The sequence below is a fragment of the Sus scrofa genome, chromosome 1 (assembly GCF_054392235.1).
Source record: "Sus scrofa isolate SSC_HxYL_T2T_F1_AM1 chromosome 1, Sscrofa_HxYL_maternal_Yorkshire_Landrace_v2.0, whole genome shotgun sequence".
Classification (NCBI taxonomy): Eukaryota; Metazoa; Chordata; class Mammalia; order Artiodactyla; family Suidae; genus Sus; species Sus scrofa.
The window spans coordinates 144685962-144706935 of record NC_139383.1 but is presented as its reverse complement, the minus strand read 5'-3'; the positions used below and the strand labels follow the sequence as shown (position 1 = coordinate 144706935).

The 20974-nt window shown below is 37.9% G+C and overlaps 1 protein-coding gene across 2 annotated transcripts in view; it reads left to right on the top strand.

Annotated features, from left to right (window-relative positions):
• LOC102166428 (uncharacterized) overlaps positions 1-20974 on the top strand; it is a 531894-nt gene that overhangs the window by 172907 nt on the left and 338013 nt on the right. The window lies entirely within an intron of this gene.

The following is a 20974-nucleotide window of genomic DNA, read 5'->3' as shown; positions in this document are numbered from 1 at the left end:
GGCCAACTGACCCTCCAGAGGAAAGGTTAGAACACCCTTTATTTGTTTCTCAGAAGGAGGAGGGTACATTTAGTAGCAACTTTCTAAAGGAGCAGAAAGTCTAATATGTACAAAATTGTCAAAGAAAGATGATCTATTGATACAAAAATAGTCATTTCCAAAATGTGCTTTCCAAACAACGTGAACAATCACAAAGTATCAGTAAAACTCCAATTAAGCAATATAGAGAAACTTACTTCCAAACATCAATATCTTATCAGGTGTGGTACTTGTTTGTTTTTAAGTCTTTAATTGCAGCTATTTTAAACTTCATAGTCTCAAATCTCTTATGAAACCTAACTATTCTGACTCAGATCTTTCCATTGAACCCCACTGCATTGCCCACCCCTAGCTGCACAGACCCAATCTTCCAGATTTAGTAGAGATCATTACCATCCATAAATTTTATGTGCGTTAGAGGTAGTTTCTACCTTTTGTAATCATTATTAATATTTGATGGCCAAGGTATTATTCTCTATCGATAATTTTATAGATCATAGTTAATTTAGAAAGAAAAAATCAGAACTGTAATGCAAAGTAGTACAGCTCCACTTTAAAAAGTGACCTTGTCAAAGAGATGCATTTTTGTTTCAATTAAATTCAAAGTCAGTCAGTCCCATAGGTAATGTTAGCAATTATAAGAATACTTTGCAAAAGTAGTTAAAAAACACTCAGAGAACTTTTATGTGATGCTAGTTTTTAAAGCAAGAATGACTTTCTTCTAAAACTTCAATTCTTTATGAGATCATTTTGGAGTGTACTGTTACATAAAACATGAGGTCAGTAACTAAGGCTAATTAAATTTTAGTAGGAGCAAAAGTCACCAAAAGGTTTTTGCATTCATCCTACCAATTCTAAAACAGTGATACAATACACCATTAATAGCCTTAGAATTGCTAATTATTTCAACATGAATAGCGATATCAACGCTGTCAGTTTAATTTAATACACTCAGGAGAATTCCTGCAGAATGCATGATTTCTCTATTATTTCCTGGTTTTCAGAACCACTAAAAGCTATAAATTCTCTTTCTTTTCTTCAGAGCAAGAGATTAGTAGTCTAGACCCTCTCATGTTTTTGAGGAATGTTGCAGTTGCTATTTTCTAAAGAAATAGGAAGTGAAAACCAAACAGAAATTCAGAAAATAGAGTAGTTCAGGTTTAATCTATGATCTAGTACAAGACAAATGTTCCTAACTCCAAAGGAACTTAAAGGCTCATGCTTTCTGTTGGTTCAGTGGAGTTTCTACTTGGATTTGGGGTTGAAGTGTCTTCTTTTTGGAAAGGAGCTAAAACGAATGTCTGGAGGAATGTAAGTGAAAATAAATTATTTGATTGAATAAACTAGTAGGTTTTATTCATTAGAAACTTTACCAAGTTGAAAAAAAGAAATTATCCACTCATTTCACAAAATACTTCATTTAGAAGGCAATAGTGAACAATCACAAATTTCTCATGGGGAAAGAATGAGTTAAAATTTATTTTAAAAACAGTAATTCAATAGTAACTGAGCAAAAAGTGCTAGGATAGGCCCTAAAATCATGGAAACTCAGAATTGGACAGAATCTTCAGGATAACCTATTCAAAGTTTATAATGCATGTGATCTGTCTACAACATCCTTTAAAAATGACTAACCTATCTTGGCTTGCATATCTCTAGTGACAGGAAACTTAATACCTAATTTTCAGAACATTCTAATTGTTTAAAAATTCTTCTTTAAACTAACCATCACTGAATTTTTAATCATTTGTTAGTTTAGTGACTTGCAAAATGTGATACTCAACATGATCTTAGGCAATATATAGGAAATTGTCTTTTAACTCAACATGATCTTAGGCAATATATAGGAAATTGTCTTTTAATTTTAATAGTAATATATTTCTATATACATTCAAAAATATGCCAATGTATTAAACTTATGATTTCACAGATTATTATTGTAAGGGTGAAGTTAAGAGAAGATGAGTCTATATAAGGCTGAATTGATAAACTATTAAGTAAATGTTAAATTCATATAAATATGAATATGAACAAAGTGAAGGTGATTACAAAATGACCAAGTATGAAAAAGAGTAGGAAGCAGGGTCTATATTGTGGGACCCAAAACAGATGCCATACTCCTATATAATGACAGGCTGTACTGTCAAGAGATTAATCAAGATGGTGTGTACACATAATTTGGAGTAGAAAGAAGAGGTAGAAGGCTACTGGAATAATGAAGTGGATATAATGATGGCCTAAACCATGGTGGAGGCAGCAGAAATGTTGAGAAAGGTGTCTGTTAGTGGAGTGACATGGAAAGTGCACTGTCCTGCATCTCAAAGGACTCAGCTCTTAGTCCTACCTGTCCACTAACTATACCTCCTCTTACTTCTCCAGGCCTCTCTTTTCCTCATTTGTGTAATGGGGATGGTTTCCTATGTGATCAGCAAACTTCCTTCTAGCTTTGAAGACCTTTGATTACATAAGAATTATTATGAATGTATGGGCTTGGAAAATGAATAGAAATATGAGGGAGGGAAAGGAAAGACTCAAAGGAGGCAGAGAAGTTTAAAGAATGGGTGATGGGTCGTTTACAGATAAGAGAGTCAAGCAGGGAGAACAGTTTGGAATCAGTGGACAAGGAAGGGTTTGGATCTGTTGCAATGGAAGTGCCAATGACATCTCTTTGTGACATCTGAAAGATATCAGCTCCTTGAACATTTGGGAAAGAACAAGTCTCCAATTTCTCATTTGTAAAATAGAAGTGAAGTGATCTACAGAGATTTGGGAGCCACTTACATAATGACAGTAGGTGAAGTCTATTAAAAAAAAAAAAAGGGGGAGAAAATTAGAGTTAAGGGAGTTAACATTTTTTGAGAGGCTACTATGTGTCAGCCATGTTATTTATATCATTTCATTTAAACTTCACAAAAATCTTGTAAGGTATGTGTAATTCTCCCCATTTTACACAAAAGAAAAATGATGCTCAGCAAGGTCCAAGTTCACATAAGAATGAGTATAGATCTCAGAACCGATCCTATCTGACTTCCAAAGCTGTGTAATGCAGATCCCAAGAGGACAGAGATGTGTGAAACATAGACAGTGAGGGGAAGGAACAAGGACACTGTATTGGCTTTCTCCAGTGGGTGGAGGGAGAACCTCTTTCGTGGCAGGTGAGTGCAGCCAAAGCTGTAGAGAAGGAAAGGAGAGAACAAATTATATTAAATGTGGTAGAGAAGTTAAGCAGGGTGAAAGCTGTTAAAAATATGGGATGAGTGGCAAGGAGGCCAATGGTGCCACCTCAGAAAGATTTCTAATATATGACTGGGATGGACTTCAGATTGATAAGTATAATAGCAAATATATGCTGAACACTTACTGTGTGCCAGACACTTTTCTAAGTGATTTGCATGTATTAAGTCATTTAATCCTTGTTGAATGGACTGGGATCAGTAGGGTTTAAGACATGTTTAAATAATTTTTCTCTTTCCTAATATAGTCTGTCAATCTCATTCCCTCAGTTCTCTGTGATCATCCCTAGTCAATATATTGAACAGATTCCCTAACTTTTCTAGATCACTTTTCAGTTACTATATTAGAAACTACAGTGCATACATTAATATGATGGATACTATATTGTGGCAAAAAGAGTGAAGATCTTTCTTACGTACTGAAAAAAAAATGAAGTGGGTAGAAAGCAAGAGAGTGAATATAACTTATCAATATGTAATACAGTGAAAACATACATAAATACTTATATATATATATGTATTAAGCATTACTTGGAATATCACCAAGGAACTGTTTAAATATGTGCCCATGGGAAGGGGAAGTTTTTGGCTGGGCTAACTGTAAGAGGAAAGGAAACTTTTCACTGAATATCATTTGATTCTCTTTGACTTTAATCTGCTTGAATGTGTTACTATTGAGCTCAGTCAACTATTGCCAAAATAATGATGCATAATAACAATTATTCCCAAACTCAGGGCCATAAGCATTGACTCTCACGCTCTAGGCAAATGGTTCAGTTGAGTGGCTCTGATTCAGGCTGCAGTTGGGTAGATTGTCTATGCTGGCTCTGCTCCATTTGTCTCATTTCAGGGCCTCAGTTGGAGGGGCAGAGGCTTTCTGGGACATGTTCTTTGTGTAGTGAGGCCAGAGCTCCCAGAGGGCTGACAGAAAACACTCAGGCCTAAAGGTCTAGGCTTGGAATGTTCATATAGTCACTGACAACCCACAGGTTTAAATAAGTAGGGATGCATTCTCCTCCAAAAGGTAGAGAAGAATGAATATTGTTGAAGAATCATCTGTCCCACTGTTAAAAAAATTAAGTCCAGCTGAGTCTAATATCAAAATTTCAGTCTCCCATCTAATCCTAAAAGAGATCATGGCTAGTTTCTTTCCTTCCTTCCTTCCTCCCTCCACTCCTTTTTTTTTTCTTTCCTTTCTTGACTTCACCTACTTTCTGACTTTTACATGCTATTTCTGGCTTCTTCAAGGTTGAGTGCAAGAAAGAAGGAAAGAGCAAATTCTAAGGTGGCTAATCTTCTGTGATATAAATTAGGGTCCTGTTTATAGCTCATGGCAAGGTACTGGTTGTTTCAGGAAACATTTTATGAGTTCTTTTGAGATCCCTGGCAGGAAACTCTTGCTCAACCATTCCTTGGTACAGGCAATGTACCTTTTGCATCACCTCTCCTGGCTCCTGATTCTGATGGTACACCGGATGGTTTTCAGTCTATCCGAACTATCGGGTAGGATTCTTTCAAGTACTCAAGCTCTGCTACTATATGCCACTTAAGAGAAATAAGCAGTCCTTCCTACTGTTGATTAAAGTGTTGCATTTATTTTAGTCATTGTTCTCTGTTAATAGAGAATCATTAAATGTTTAAAGGTGAAGGACAGTTTTAGTGTCCTTAAGGTTTTCTTGAATCATTTTCTCAACTTGGCTTAATTGTAAGGAGGCACTTTGTCCCTTCAAATGCAGAGCTCCAATCACCTTTTTCCAGAGAAATCCTTACTTCTTTTCTCTCCAGTCTGTATAAGCATTTTATCACATAGGTTGGAGGTGGATGGTGGGTTAAAGAAATGAATGACAACTGGAATCATGGGTTCTAGACACAACGCTGTCACTAACTTTAGAAGGGACATGAATAAGAATCTAGTTCAACCCCATTTTTCTGAAGAAGAGGAAACTGGGGCTCATACTCTTTATATCATTTGTCCTCTTCAATGATAGTGACAAAGTTCTGCTTAAATCTGTGGTTTTTGGATCATAGTATATTTTTTTTTCCCACTGAATCAAAGCAGGAAGTCTTTCCTTATGTTTAAACAACGCTCTTTTTGTGATTTAGACCATTTCTTCTTGTTCTGGTCTTGGCAAGAGCAGATCAAGAGAACAGCTGGTCACCGTTTTTTATATGTGAGCATTATAAATAAAAAGCCTTCCAAACCCGCCCCAAGAGTTAGGATTCCTTTCAGAGTCTTAAGCCTCAGGGACTCATTTTAGTCCATTCAAACTACAAAATACTTTAGTTCTGAAGATCTTCTTCTGAAAGACCCCAATAAAGATTTCTCTTCACAGTTCATTCTTCAATTAGTCCCCTGTAGGGCAAGGAAGAGATGTGCAAGCCCGCTGAACTTGGAACTCATTATTCCTAGAGGAAGGTATATTTCAAACCTAATACTTAGATTCCAAACTCTTTCCTCCGTAGAAGTTATATTGCTTAAGTAAAATAACATTCTTAACTCTGAGTATAGAGTTCTTAAATAGGTACATATATCTTCTTTCCCCCCTATTTTTGGAAATTTAAAATTCATTAAGTTATTAACCTTTGAAAGCTTCCATCCTCCCACTTCATTGTCTGTCATCCTAAGGTCTCCCCTCCTCCTCATCACAGCCACTCTCCCAAAAGATGTATTCTCTTCCTTTCGTGCTTCTTTTCTCACACTTCCCAATATTATCGCTCTTTCTCTGCCTATCTTTGAAGTCCTGTGAATATGCATGTAGATGCCCCACATTTACACACACAATACAGATGAAAGAAAAAAATCTTCTGTCTTCTGAGAAAAATTCGAACTCTCCTCAGGTAGCGTAGATGTCTTGTTTCATATTCCTGCTTTAAAATAGAAGAGGAGCCCTGAGTCATGATCTTGCATTATGCCTCAGAGCAGGCCTTCTTAGAAGTACAATTCCTTCCCCAAAGGAAATGAGAGAGCTATTTAAAACAAGCAATCAATCCATTTAGAACTCACTACCATCTGAAGAACATTTCTTACAGTGATGAATCGAAGGAAGAGAGGCAAGGAATTTTTTAAAAATGGATTTAAAAGGAAATTTTGGACTGATCAGCATTCACTGAGTCCAAACATAGAAATTCAACTTAATTTATCATGTGGAGAAAAGATTAATCACTTGCAGAAATCTTGAAATCAGTGTGCTGCCTTCAAAGTTGTTAAATGAGAATCATTTTTAATTACCACTATCTGCTCAGTATTAAACTTTTCTACATGATTTGATTGTCTTGCTGCAGCATAAGTTGTCTTTAATTCCCCTCTTTGAATCCAGAAATCAAGTCCATAGCAACCCCCGACATTTTTTTTCAGAGGGTTCAATTTCATCCTTTCTTCCTTTGAAATGTCAGCACCACACAGGAAATGACTACTTCACATGGATGCATACTACTGCAGTAATTGGTTACCTGACAATTTCTCTTTACTTTTTGTCTTCTCTTTACTCGTTCATCTTCTTTTTACTTTTTTTTGTCCTGGCAAAAGTAATGCCATTTCCATTTGCAATATACCTACTATAGCTTCTAGTTATTTGTTAAGCCAAATCTAAACTTAGTCTTATGACTAGAGGATTGCATTTTTGTTGCTGGTTTCAGTGGAAGTTTTTTGCTACTCAGCACTCTGGGTAACATTATCTCAGTTTTGCTCTATTGCATAAAATCTACTGAAACTGTTAAAGGTGCACTGTCCTCCTCTATCCTAGGTAAAAGACTATGATCTAAACTGTTTCCCTGAGATTTGGTAGAGCCCAGAATGATAAAAAGCCTGAAAGTGACAGTTCATTCACTCCCAAGGAGATTGTTCATCTTCCTTTGTGCCCTGCACCCCCAGTGTTGCTGTGGTTCTCATCCTTACTGAGTCTATCTCTTCAACTTTCTCCATTATCCTTCTGATAATCTTCTGTTTAAATTAGAGTTGGGTCTTTGTTGATTAAATTAGAGCTGGTTTTTGTTGATTACAAACCAGAGATTTCCAATTAAGACATAATGGAATTGGCCTCAAATATTTTCCAGGGCAGTTGGTGTTCCCACTTCTGGTCAAGAGCAGGACAGGCTCTTAGGGTGCTGTAAATTTGCTCTTTGGTCTTCCTAAAATGTCTTCCTTCTTCATGCTACTACATCTTTTCATCCTTTGTGTTATTTATTCAAACTTCACGTTTCATGAAAACTAACTTTATTCAACATTACTCCAGAATTTGCTTAGCACTCATTTGCTAGTTGCCAAACCTCAAAGGTAGCTCTTCCTGCACAGAGAAAACCTTAACATTTGTATCAGGATAAGCCATCAAATGTTGAACAAATAAAAAATTGAGCCATGTGTATCCACTCCTGCACTTTCGAATGAAGTAAACCAAAGATAACTTACTGGTTAGACTAATCCTGAATCACTTTTATCAAATATAAATTTTCCGTAGGAAAACCATTATCAGAGTTCTTTCCCCTTCAAAGATCAAGAGATAAAGTTCAGCAGAGTCAGGGTCAAATCTAAGCAGATGGTCTGTGCATAAAATTTATTTTTGATTTATACCAGCAGAATAGGCTAGCAAATGATTCTGAAATCTCAACAACAAAATTTTATTTTTCACTCAAATTCCATGTCTATCCTTGGTTGCCAGGGATTTCTCTGTTATAGCCTCTCAAGGAACTGGTATGTAAATACATCATACTGATGAACGTATTTTCTTTTGCTCATACATCACTGTGAAGCAAATTACATGGCCATGCTAACTTTAGTTGGGCAGGGAAATGAAATCCCTCCATGTGCCTGGGAAAGGCATAAAAACTTGGTAAATAGTACTAATGATTATCTTAGATGCCTCACTTCTTATTTATACTTTTCTTTCCCTCACTGTGATCAGCATTCATCAGCTTAGAACTACCCATTTCAGTCTAGGCATTTTTCTAGGTTTTGCATTTGATTCAATTGAGGTATTACTAGATCTTGACCAAGACACTAATTGATAATGACAGCCTATTGAATTGATAGAGTCTTTATAGTTTACATACTGTTTCTATATAAAATATCTCCTTTGACTCTCACAACCACCCAGGGACATGTGAGGGACAAAGAGTGTTAATTCCATTTTATACATATGACTAAACTGAAGCATAAGGAAGCAAAATGCCTGACTCAAATTCTCAGTGGTAGAGCTGGGACTCAAATATCATATCTTTCCACACTAAATACATTGCCATTTTATTTTTTCTTTCCACACAACATAGTGAGCAAATAAGGCACATAGCCCCTACTGATTTCATTATCATTTAAAAGAGGATCCCCAAGAAGACAGAAATTTCTTCCAGAACCAAAGAAATTAAGCTGTACTGATAGTCAGGGCAGCTCCTCAGGGCTGCTGGAATGGAGTTATGCTGGAACTATGACTGGAGGGGGCTTTGAGACTTTGTCCTCTGTCCTTTGGTACATCACAGAGGTGGCTGCCTGCTTCTCCACCTACTTTTAGGAATAGCTTGAGGTAGGGGAACAGGGGGATATGATTGTATGTCTCATTGTCAATTGATTGAAAGGTGGGAGAGGGTCATGTTGGTGGGAGTTGCTTAAAAGGAAAGCTGATGTTGCTCCTAGAAATGAGTGGCTAAACTAACCCAAATGCATAGGTAACAGCTTCTCCCCTTCTATCAAAATAATAGCAATGCATATATTTTTAATATCCACTTTTCGAGTTGGAAAATTGGTCTAATGTGGGTAGTTTAATCACCGAGTCATTAAGAACCAGTTTGTTGCAAAAAGTTGTGTTTGTTTCATGTTCTGGAATTTTCTGTTTCAGACAGGTGTCCGGGTATCTCAGTTTTTGGATTTGAACACATTTGTCATCATCAGAGGAAAGGGAAACAGCATAACTTCGAACTTGGCTACCTCATGCCATCGTACCATTCACTTCTCTTGTCAACCTCTCAAAGGCATGGATTATATTACAGGAGTACATTGTGGATAGGACAGGAGCTTCAAGGTGACAGGAAAAGAACAGTTGATGTTTAATTGAAACTTCACTAAAAAAGCCTATAAGAGATGAAAATGTGAAATTGTCTAGCAGCATTTGCCTCTGAATATCAATCACTGCCAATCACTGATAAACTCAACCTCATGTTCCCCATTTCCCTAGGAAGTGTCATCATCTCCTGTGCATGCAGCACACTTGCAGGCAGGCCTCTTATGGCACTTGCCTACAGGAAGGTCATTACAAGGGAGAACAAATTAGGACAGCTCCCCCAGTTGCAGCAATTAACCTTCAGGAACCTGGCAGACATAGGTATATTTTAGGACTGCAGAAACCATTAACCTTCTTGTTATTTACATAAGGGAACGGCTGGAAGAACATCTGAGATCTCCTTCGTTACCTGTCTCTTCACTTCCCCCTTGTTCATCCACCCTTGCCCTGCCCAGCCCTGCCCCTCTCATACAACTTCCCTCTGTTTCCTTTGTGCCATAGCTGTCTTTGTGATGTGTAGTTTTCCCTGCTCAAATGGGGATGGTGGCAGTTGTACTTGGTGGCCATCTGTAAAGTCTCAATGTGGGTAGCCCTCAAGGAGATCACTTACACATGGTTAAGTGACCTCTTTTCTGCTCTGGTTCCACCCTGAAGACCAGTCTGGGGGGCCTTGGTGCAGGTCCTGATGCCTTCTGGCCTGGTTCCATGTGGTGACAGGTGGCACTGATGCCTGTCACACATACAGTGCCCCTGCAGGTGCCTCTTAAATGCCCATTCATCTTCTTCCCATCTTTTTTCCTCTGGCTCTCTAGAAAAAAGGAAGCCCGCCCTCTCTGCAGGTGAGAGCAAATAGCAGTTTGGTTCATTCATCATTGCCTGTGTCAGGCGCAAGCTGTGGATGAATGTTCAGAGTGTAACACAGCACTGGTCAGAGCTTATACAACATTGCCCCTTTTTCCTGTTAGCTAGAGATTTATGACTGAGAAGAAAATAATATTTACATCATTTTAAATGTTAACATTCAATAAATAGCATCTTATTTTGAGTATCTGCTAATCTGATGCCTATTAGCTAGGATAATTTACATTTGGATTCTAATGTACAAAAATAGAATCTTTGGGGTTTAATTTCATTTTCAATTAATGATGCTTTATTCTAGAAAAGCCACAGTGAAGCTCAAAGGAAAAGCATGGGATAATAGTCCTGAGTCTCTTATACCAAGTGTCACTGATGCACATTCATTTAAGAGACAGAGAAGGAAAAAAATTGATTTGATTAAACAATTAGGTGCTGTTATTTCCCTTAAAAAGAATCTCTAGGTTATTAGGCAACAATGTGAAAATCTAATCTGGCAACATGTTCATGATTGTTACAGAAAGATACCTATGAAAAAATTCTGGAGTTACCTTCGTGGTTCAGTGGAAACGAATCTGACTAGTATCCATGAGGATGCAGATTCGATCCCTGGCCACGTTTAGTGGGTTAAGGATCTGGCATTGCCCTGAGCTGTGGTGTAGGTCACAGATGCAGCTCAGATCTGGTGTTGCTGTGGTTGTGGTGTAGGCCAGCAGCTGCAGCTCCCATTCGACCCCTAGCCTGTGAACCTCCAAATGCTGCAGGTGTGGCCCTCAAAAAAAAAAAAGACAGGCAAAAAAAAAAAAAAAAAAAGAAATTCTATTCTAAGGAGACAACTGATGCAATATCTGATGTGGCTTCTGGCAAAGTGAAGAGATGCCAGGATTGCCCCAGCCTCTGAGGAAGCCTCTTTAATTTAAATGTGCATGCTGAGATGCAGCTGTGCTGATGAATGCATATTTATTGGACCTAGGTAGGAGGCAAATGTGTAACTAATTAAACTATCCCTGTGTCAGATACTCTGGCCAATATCCACTTAAAAAAAAGCATCATAGTTTAAAATGCATTTTGGAAGCAAGAAGTTACTACTCAGAACTGGTTAACAAATAATGTCTATGAAAGACTGCTAAGGTGATTTTACTAAGATTAGAAAAATAGAGTTTAGGAATGTCTTTATGTTAGAGGTGACCTTATAAAATTCATTTAATAAAGAATGCTGATCAAATATCTACCTGAGACATTTTTTTTCTTTCTATGAGATGAAAAGGATGAATTGTCTCAAAAAGGTTTAGAATGGCATGTTCATGCACATCTTGTCCACTTGTCCCCTTTACAACTGGGATATAAACTAAGCCTCTCAATTTCTCAGCTAAAAGTCCTTCCCTTGCATTCATGTTAGCCAACAAAATTTTATAATGCTAATCTTAAAAGAAATGGAACTGGTTAACGAAGAAAGTTCTTGAAATTTATTTCAACAAATCTGAACAAGTGGCCCTGGCCCAGATGGAAGCCAAGAGATGGGACTGATTAGCATCAGAAAGCTGGAATTCTGAAACATGTTAAATGATTCAACCTAGGCCTGTATTTCATCCATACTATGCACACTTTGAATTTTCATTATCCAGTGACTAAGTATCTATTGAAAGATCTAAGTTGAAGAGAACATCCAGTTTGGGGATTTCTAAGGCAGTGTAATAAATAATGCTTCTCTACCTTGCCCAGATTCTGAACTAATCAAGTGATAAATCAGCAGTAAGCTAATGGAGTACTGAAAGATCACCCTTATTACTGATAAAATTCGAACAATATTTCTTAGAGTACATTTGGAGGGGCTGGAGCTGAGTCCCAGAATCCAGTGAACTTTACTCACTAGTCATAGGCAACAGTGAACGATGGCAGGTGGGCAGGGCTGGTCCCAGGGACAAGGGGAGGGGCAGGGTCACGTCATATTTATTAATCTGATAAGTAACTCTCATGCCTTCATCTTTGCTGGTGAAATGAAAGGAGAACAAAGAGATAAGAGTTACTGTCCTTGAACTCCCCCATAAGAGGAAATAGGATGGGGAAGAACATTGCCTCCTAACAAGAGTGTCTGCATTTTAGTGGATATTGCCTGTTATAATTTTTCCTTTCAGTTGGCTAGGAAAAACATAATGCCTAAGATTTTGGGGAAGCATATTTTTTCTTTATCAACTTTGGGGCTAGTAAATGTGTGTGTGTGTGAACAGGCTTCTTTCTATGGGCTGAAGGAATTATCTTGTGGGGTGTGGAGTGGGGAAGAAGAAAGGTTTTAGGCTCATTAGAAAAATCATACAAAGTGAAAAACAAGTAGCATTCAGTTGTTGATATTCAAATAAAGATTTTGACAAATAAACTTGAAACTATGTGAGGAGAGAGTGAGAAAAAGAATCTTCTTCCCTTAGCATGGTAAGAGCCAAGCTTAGAAAATTTACTTATCCCATGTATTTATTGAACACTGTCTATGAATTAGGGACTGTTCTAAGCACTGGGAATATAGCAGTGAGTAAAATCTATTGCTAAGTCTCTACCCTTGTGGAGCTTTCATTCTAGTTGGGGCAGAGTTGGAATGTAGTGGACCTATGATGTATCTGCTCTGGTGAGGTAAATCAAAGCAGGGCCTGAATGCTAGATGTCTAGGTCAATTTAACAGTAAGAGTCAGTGGGTTACCAACAGGGCCCACTCGAGTGGGAAGAGCCCATGCATCAAGCACACCTGCTGCTGACTTCAGACCTGAAAGCTCTTACAGGGAGTAGCAACCAGGTGAAAAAGAAATGTGATAGCAGAGATGCCATCAGGTCTGAGTACTCCTTTAGTCCACTGACACAACGACCTGGTAAGCCCCTTCCCCATCATATACTCAGATACCATTGTGAGCTGGGAAGGGAGAAGGTGGCAGCATTTGCACATGCAGATTTCCAAAGGAGAGTACTTGAGTGGTCTTGATTAAGAATGAATTATTAGTGAATTGAATGTCTATACTAAAAGGAAGCTTTATATTTGAATGACTGAAATATTTTTATTTGATTTATATTTACTTATTTTTTCCTGGTAGCTGCCAATAGGGAGATTTGCCAGAGTGGTGTGGATAATTTCATGACGTTACCAGATAATGTTGCATACCAGCAAATGTAGTTGGGTACCTCACTGCTGACCCTTTGTAAAAAACTAATTTTGAGACAAAAAAAAAGAAACTTTTCCTTCTGCTTTTTGAAGCTAATGATTTTTGGTAAACTCCATATATTGCAGGGGGATGATTTGTCAGTGATTCCCACTGTACATTTCATCATAAAGGTACCAGAGTATTCGGAGGGTGGGATAGAAATGGCAATGGTCCCAGGACTTGTCACTATACATGGTTTAAGGTATAGACATTTGAGTTCCTTCTGGGAAAGCGAAGGAGGTATCCTCAGTGGGAGAGAGAGAAGGTTGCTAGGTCACAGCAGGGCTGGACTGAGGATTGCCTAAAGACTTATGCTTGTTTTATGTGACCCAGGGGTGCACTTTAATCTTTTTTGAGGTCTCTTCACTCATTCCCTTTCCTATTCTGAGTCCTATCCCTAATTTTATTACTCAGACTGCTTTTCCAAATATCAGCAAAGACCTCCAAATTATAAATCCAATGGCTTTTTCCAAAAACTCATCTGCATTTCTCCCACTGCATTCTTGTTTCTTATTTAAGACTTTGAGAATGGGAGTTCTTGTTGTGGCTCAGTGGAAACAAACCTAACGAGTATCCATTAGAATGTGGGTTCGAACCCTGTCCTTGCTCAGTGGGTTAGGAATCTGGCATTGCTGAGAGCTGCAGTGTAGATTGCAGAGGTGGCTCAGATCTGGCGTTGCTGTGTCTGTGGTATAGGCCAGCAGCTATAGCTCTAATTCAGCTCTTAGCCTGGGAGCTTTCATATACTGCAGGTGTGGCCCTTAAAAAAAAAAAAAAAAAAAAAAAAAGATTCTGAGATTGCAATGCTAGTTCTTCCTATATTTTTGAAAATTCTTTGTCAGTCTGTTGTGGGCTGAACTGTGTTCCCCTGAAATTCATGTGTTGAAGCCCTAACTCCCTGGACCTCAGAAGGTGACTGTATTTGGAGATAGGATCTTAAAAGAAGCAAATAAATTAAAATGAGGTTATTAGGATTGGCCTTAATGTAGTATAACTGATGGCCTTGTAAGAAGAGGAAATTAGGACACAGGCATGTACAGAGAGGAGACCCTGTGAAGATACAGGAAGGAGATGGTCATTTATAAGCCAACAGCAGAGGCCTCCAAAGAAACCATCCCTAGTGACACCTTGATCTCAGACTTATAGCCTCCAGAGCTGAGAGAAAATAAATTTCTGCTGTAAGCCATCCAGTCTGTTTGCTTTGTTATAGCAGCCCTGGAAAACAAATACAGTCTCTTTCACTTTTTCTCTTTATCTGCCCATCTCCAAAATGTAGACATTTTCCAAAGTTCAGTTCCTACTTTAGTCTTTATGCTTAGTGTTATTCCACACATTCAGTTATTACCTCCATAAAAATAATCCTCAAATTTATTAGGTTGAACCACATGACACAGCCATTTTTGTAGGTTAGAAGTGGTTGGCTATTGGCAATTTCATGTGGCTCACCCTGATATGTCTCTACTCTAAACTTTGATGGAGCTCTAAACATGCACATCCTTCTGCCTTTTATACATATCCACATGATTACACCATAGGAACCTCACAGGTTACACATTCAAAATGGAACTTACACTCTTCTTAGGAAATTTCTGGGCCTAAATCATTGGCCTTATTTTTGGGTTATCCTTCTCTTTTGATGTCCCATACCATGATTATCATGCGTGTGCTGTCTGCCTTCCACACCTACCTCCTTAGTACAGGCTCTTTTGGGGAAACTATTGAGAAGCCTTTAAATACTTTGCAAGTTAGAATATGGTTCCTGGACTTGAAGTATCCCCATTGTCTTGAAGCTTGTTAAAATGAAGAATCTCAGTCCTCACCCAGACTTATTCAATCAGAATTTGTATTTTTAAAGAGATCCTCAAGTGATACTTAAATGAATTAAAATTTGAAAAGGACCTTCATAGAATATGGTTGTAGCCATGGAAATTCTAACTCTCCAGAAAAATTGCATCTATTGGTAGCAGGACAGTATAAGAAAACTACTCACCATAGTCTCACGAGCATGGAGTATTATCCTTAATTTTAAAAACTCCACAGTTTTTAAGAATAAAAATTCATATATTGCTAATATTAATATTCTTTAATTACTGATGAGTTTCCGTATTAATGTTTATCCATGAATTCTCTGTATAGAGCATTTGGTAGTTGTTTTTCTTATCTAACTGTTTGTATACTTTTCTAAACTCCATTTTTATTCTTACCTTTGTTATTGCAATGCAGACAACTCCTAGGACCATTTGTTAACCTGCTGAATTTGAACTGAAGGATTCTCAGTATTCCTGACAGACATATTTTTTTCAGACATGCTTTTTAACTACATAAAATTTAAGGAATAAATTGTTTTCTTATCAAATGGTTATAGTCAGCTACACAAGTCACCAGGTCTTGCTTAATTCATGGGCACAATTTGAGGAAATTAATGGATAATGATTATTTACAATGAATGCTACAGCACTTGACACATAGGTGGAACTGGGGATGATTCTGAACGGAATTAAAGAACAGGAAATATAATAAAGTATGATCCCATTCAGTAGCCTCTTTTCTAAACCTAATAGCTGCAACACACACACACACACACACACACACACACACACACACACACACACACAGACACACACACTCAGATGCAGAGTGCTTCTGGAGAGCCAAGATGGATACCGAGACACTGATCACTAGGAATCATGCCCTTTCTTATCATTCAGAATGATTAGTCTACTGGTTGCAGCCATCTGGGCAACCTGGGAGGTGTCTTGACAAGGTTACTTAGGTCAGAGCAGGATAACAAGCAGCAGAAGAAAGAGCTATATGCTATTTAAGAAAATAAATAAACAGCCCTGATCATGCTCCTAAAGCCGGCAGCTTCACTTTGCAGTTGAGTAAGCTGTACTTGTCTTTCTTGTTTTTCTTTGTTTATGAGGATTTCTAAGTCCTTGCCTGTTGATGGTGTAATTTGCTTAGCCAGACAAGCAGGTACTGTACACAATAAGTTATTCTAAATAAAAGGGGTGATTAATCAAGGCAAATCAAACTGTGAGCCCTAGTACCACTCCTTCCTGGCCAGTCCCAGACTCCCTGCTTGTTTATTTAGTGTCACCCATAGTCTGTCATGGCTGACCTAAAACTATCAGGAACAGCCACAATGGCAGCCAAGCATAAACAAAAATCTGAACTGAAGGTGCAGAGGGACTGCCATTCCACAGATAAGATCTATTGCTGTAATAGCCCTTGATTATGAAGACCAAAGGAGAAAAAACACCAAATATACAGACACTTTTCTGTTTATTTATACATGAAGAAGGAGGGGGAAGCAAATCATTTACAAAGAGGAGGAAAAAAAAGGGAATAAGGTTTCATTACATGTCAGTGTTTCTCAGTTTATACAACAAGATTCTGTGATAGCAGGGGTTTGCTTCTGGTCTCCTTTGTTTGTGTATTGACATTTCACAATGCTTAAAAAAACTGCACACTGGGGCCAGAGATAGCAGAGAGAAAGAGGAATCAGGGCGGGAAAACCTACTAGAATGTTACCTAGGAAAAGAATAATTTTCTTTTTTTGTGAAACTATTCCAACTGAGCTATAGATTTAAGACAAAAATGAGTAGGTTGTTGGATAATCATTTCGTGTAAAATGATATGTTGGGAGATTATGCTTTTCAGATAAATAAGATCCCTTAATTACTGCAGATGTGCATGATGTATCTTTAACATGCAAGAGACAGTCTTTGGTGAAATCCTCACTTTTCCGTTTGCCATCATATTCTTTCTGCTGTGGAACCCTTTCACCTTTTCCCTCAGCTTATTTAACTGTATAAAGTTTGGGAATTACTTGGAAAGAAAGTTAGCTTGAGACGCTTCTTATCAGAATGTGATGGATATAGGTGCCAGCTTCAGAGCCAGTCTGGTCACTACCTCAAGATGAAATGTGAAAAGATTACTTTCACCCTTAAAAAGGCCCACAAGTTCTGCGAAGCAATGGAAATGGATCTCCTCATTGTTGTTTGTAGGTGCTATGCTGCTGTTGCTTATGTTCCAGGGGCCAGATTTATCCATTTAATGGAGAAGTGTGCTTGTCCTACTAGCATTCCAATTTATAAAATGTGTAAGAGGAAGGGCAAGAGGCTTCCAATAGGATACTAGTATTGAGGAATACTGCTTTATTGTTCTCTGTTGGTCAATTACGGGGACAAATGGCTGCAAGAAGTTCTCCCCAATCTATTTTCCCGCAGCCCACGCAGTATTACATTTCACTCCAAAGAGTAAAGCTCTGATGCTTTATCACATTCCAATGCTCAAAAGGGAAATTGCTGGTAAGGTACTTAACGCTAAATGCATCCATTTTGGTATACTGACATTGCCTGGGACTACAGATAAATTTCAACAAATCACATTTATACACTAAGGAATTGGGATCTCATTCTCTGAGGCACTAGTGGAAATAGAAGGCTCTGCCTAGGGAGGGTACAGAATGAGGGTTGGCGTATGAAGACACTGTGCTGAAAAGGTGAAATGTTCTATCAGCTACTGTGAAAAACCCCAACTGTGTTTACTTGCATGACTGGATGAAAATTCATTTTTCTCATCTTGGATATTTTGTGGCAAAGAAAAACATCTGGGAAAGGCTGGCATTAGACTAACATAGGGTACACAAAGAGTTATAGAAAGTCACATGGTTAGCACTAAACTAACATCCAAATTTAGATGGTATCTTCACTCCATTTTCTGCAAGCTCTCCTAAATCCATATTCCTACTTTAGAAGTCCTCTAATGAATTAGGATCCAAAGTCCCAAAGATGCTTCTCAACTGCAACACTATGTTTTTCAGAGCCTGATTACAGCCTAGCACACCATTCTCTTTCTCTGGATCCCTGTCAGTGCTTTCCATTGTGGCTCCCACTCTTTACCCTAGATGTGTTGTTTGTGCATGGCAATTATTTGTGAAAGAATGCTTCTGTACACACAGATTATTAGCTGTATTAAGTCATTGTAGGACGAGATATGATGACCAGAATCAAGTGACTTATTATCACATGCATTGGTTATGTTCTAATTTTCTTATCTGCAAAAAGGTTTTTTTCCATACAATTTTTGATTTGAGATGTAATTCACCATAAAATTCACCCTTTAAAAGTGTACAATTTAATGGGTTTTAGTATATTCACAAAATTGTATAATTGTCACCATTACCCAATTCCAGAACATGTTCATCATCCCAAAAAGAAACCCGATGCCTGTTAGCAGTCAGTCCCACTCCACCCTCTTTCCAATTCCTGGCAACTACTTTCTGTATGAATTTGCCTATTCTGCACATTTCATGTAAATGGAATTATACTACATGTGGCCTTTTGTGTCTGGCTTCTTTAATTTAGTGTCATATATTAAGGTCCATCCATGTTGCACCATGAATCAATATTTCACTCTTTTTTCTTTAAGACTTCATTTTTAAGAGCAATTTTATGTTTATAACAACATTAAGAGGGAGTTACCAATATTTTCTATTTCCTACCCCCCTACTAGCATGGCCTCCCTCTTTATCAACATCACTCACTAGAATGGTGCCTTTTTTTTAAAACCAAGGATGGACATACATTGACACATCATAATCACCCTAAGTCCATAGTTTACATTACCATTCACTCTTGGTGTTGCACATTTTATAGGTTCAAGCAAGTATGTAATAACGTATTTCCATCACTATACTATATTTATAGAGTATTTTTACTGGCCTAAAAATCCTCTGTGCTCTGCCTATGCATCTCCCCACAACCACCCCTGGAAACCGCTGCTCTAGTTTTGCCTTTTCCAGAAAGTGATATAGCTGGAATCATACAGTCACCTTTTCATATTGGCTTCTTTCACTTGGTAATATGCATTTAAGGCTCCTCTGTTTTTTTTTTTTTTTTACCATGGCTTGATAGCTCATTTCTGTTTAGTGATGAATAATATTCCTTTGTCTGAATGTACCACATTTACGTTTTGAAGGACATCATAGTTGCTTTCACGTTTTGGCAATAATCAATAAAGCTGCTATAAACATCTGTGTACAGGTTTTTGTATGGATATAGTTTCCAACTCCATTGAGTAAATACCAAGGAGTGTGATTGCTGGATCACATGGTAAGAGTATGTTTAATTTTTGCTTTTTTTTTTTGGTTTTTTAGGGTTGCACTCACGGCATATGGAAGTTCCCAGGATTGGAGCTGTAGCTGCTGGCCTACGCCACAGCCACAGCAATGTGGGATGCAAGCTGCATCTGCAGCGTACACCACAGCTCATGGCAATGCCGGATCCTTAACATACTGAGCAAGGCCAGGGATCGAACCTGTGTCCTCATGATGGATGCTGGTCAGATTCATTTCTGCCTAGCCATGACAGGAACTCCGAGTATGTTTAATTTTGTAAGAAACTTCCAAACTGTCTTCCAAAGTGGCTGTACTATCTTGCATTCTATTAGCAACAGATGAGAGTTCCTGTTGATTTACCAGCATTTGGTGTTGCTCTGTTCTGGATTTTTGCCATATTAATAGGCGTGTAGTGGTATGTCATTGTTTTAATTTGCATTTCCTCAATGACTTATAATATGGAATATATTTTCATTGCTTATTTCTATTTGTATATTTTCTTTGAAGAGGTATCTGTTAAAGACTTTGGCCCATTTTTAACTTGGGTTTTTGTTTTCTTATTGTTGAGTTTTAAAAGTCCTTTGTATATTTTGGATAATAGTCCTTTATCATATGTGTTTTGTAAATATTTTTTCCCAGTTTGTGGCTTGTCTCCTAATTCTTTTGATACTGTCTTTCACAGAAATTTTTAATTTTAACAAAGCTCAGCTTATCAGTAATTTATTGCTTAGATTGCGTCTTTGGTGTTGTATCTAAAAAGGCATTGCCATGTATAGTTTTCTAAGGTACCTCCATACTGTTCTCCATAGTGGTTGTATCAGCTTACATTTCCACCAACAGTGCAGGAGGGTTCCCTTTTCTCCACACCCCCTCAGCATTTGTTATTTGTGGCCTTATTAATGATGGCCATTCTGACTGAGGTGAGGTGGTATCTCATGGTAGTTTTGATTTGCATTTCTCTAATAATCAGTGATGTTGAGCATTTTTTCATGTGCTTGTTGGCCATCTGTATATCTTCCTTGGAGAAATGCCTTTTCAGGTCTTTTGCCCATTTTTCCATTGGGTTGTTGGCTTTTTTGCTGTTGAGTTGTATAAATTGTTTGTATATTTTAGAAATTAAGCCCTTGTCAGTTGCATTATTTGAAACTATTTAACTACCATATGACTCAGCAATCCCACTCTTGGGCATATATCTGGACAAAACTTTCCTTGAAAAAGACAGCCACATGTTCATTGCAGCACTATTCACAATAGCCAAGACATGGCAACAACCCAAATGTCCATCGACAGACAATTGGATTAGGAAGGTGTGGTATGTATACACAGTGGAATACTACTCAGCCATAAAAAAAGATCAAAATAATGCCATTTGCAGCAACATGGATGGAACTAGAGACTCTCATACTGAGTCAAGTAAGTCAGAAAGATAAAGACAAATACAAAATGATATCACTTATATCTGGAATCTAATATATAGCACAAATGAACCTTTCCACAGAAAAGAAAATCATGGACTTGGAGAATAGACTTGTGGTTGCCAAGGGGGAGGGGGAG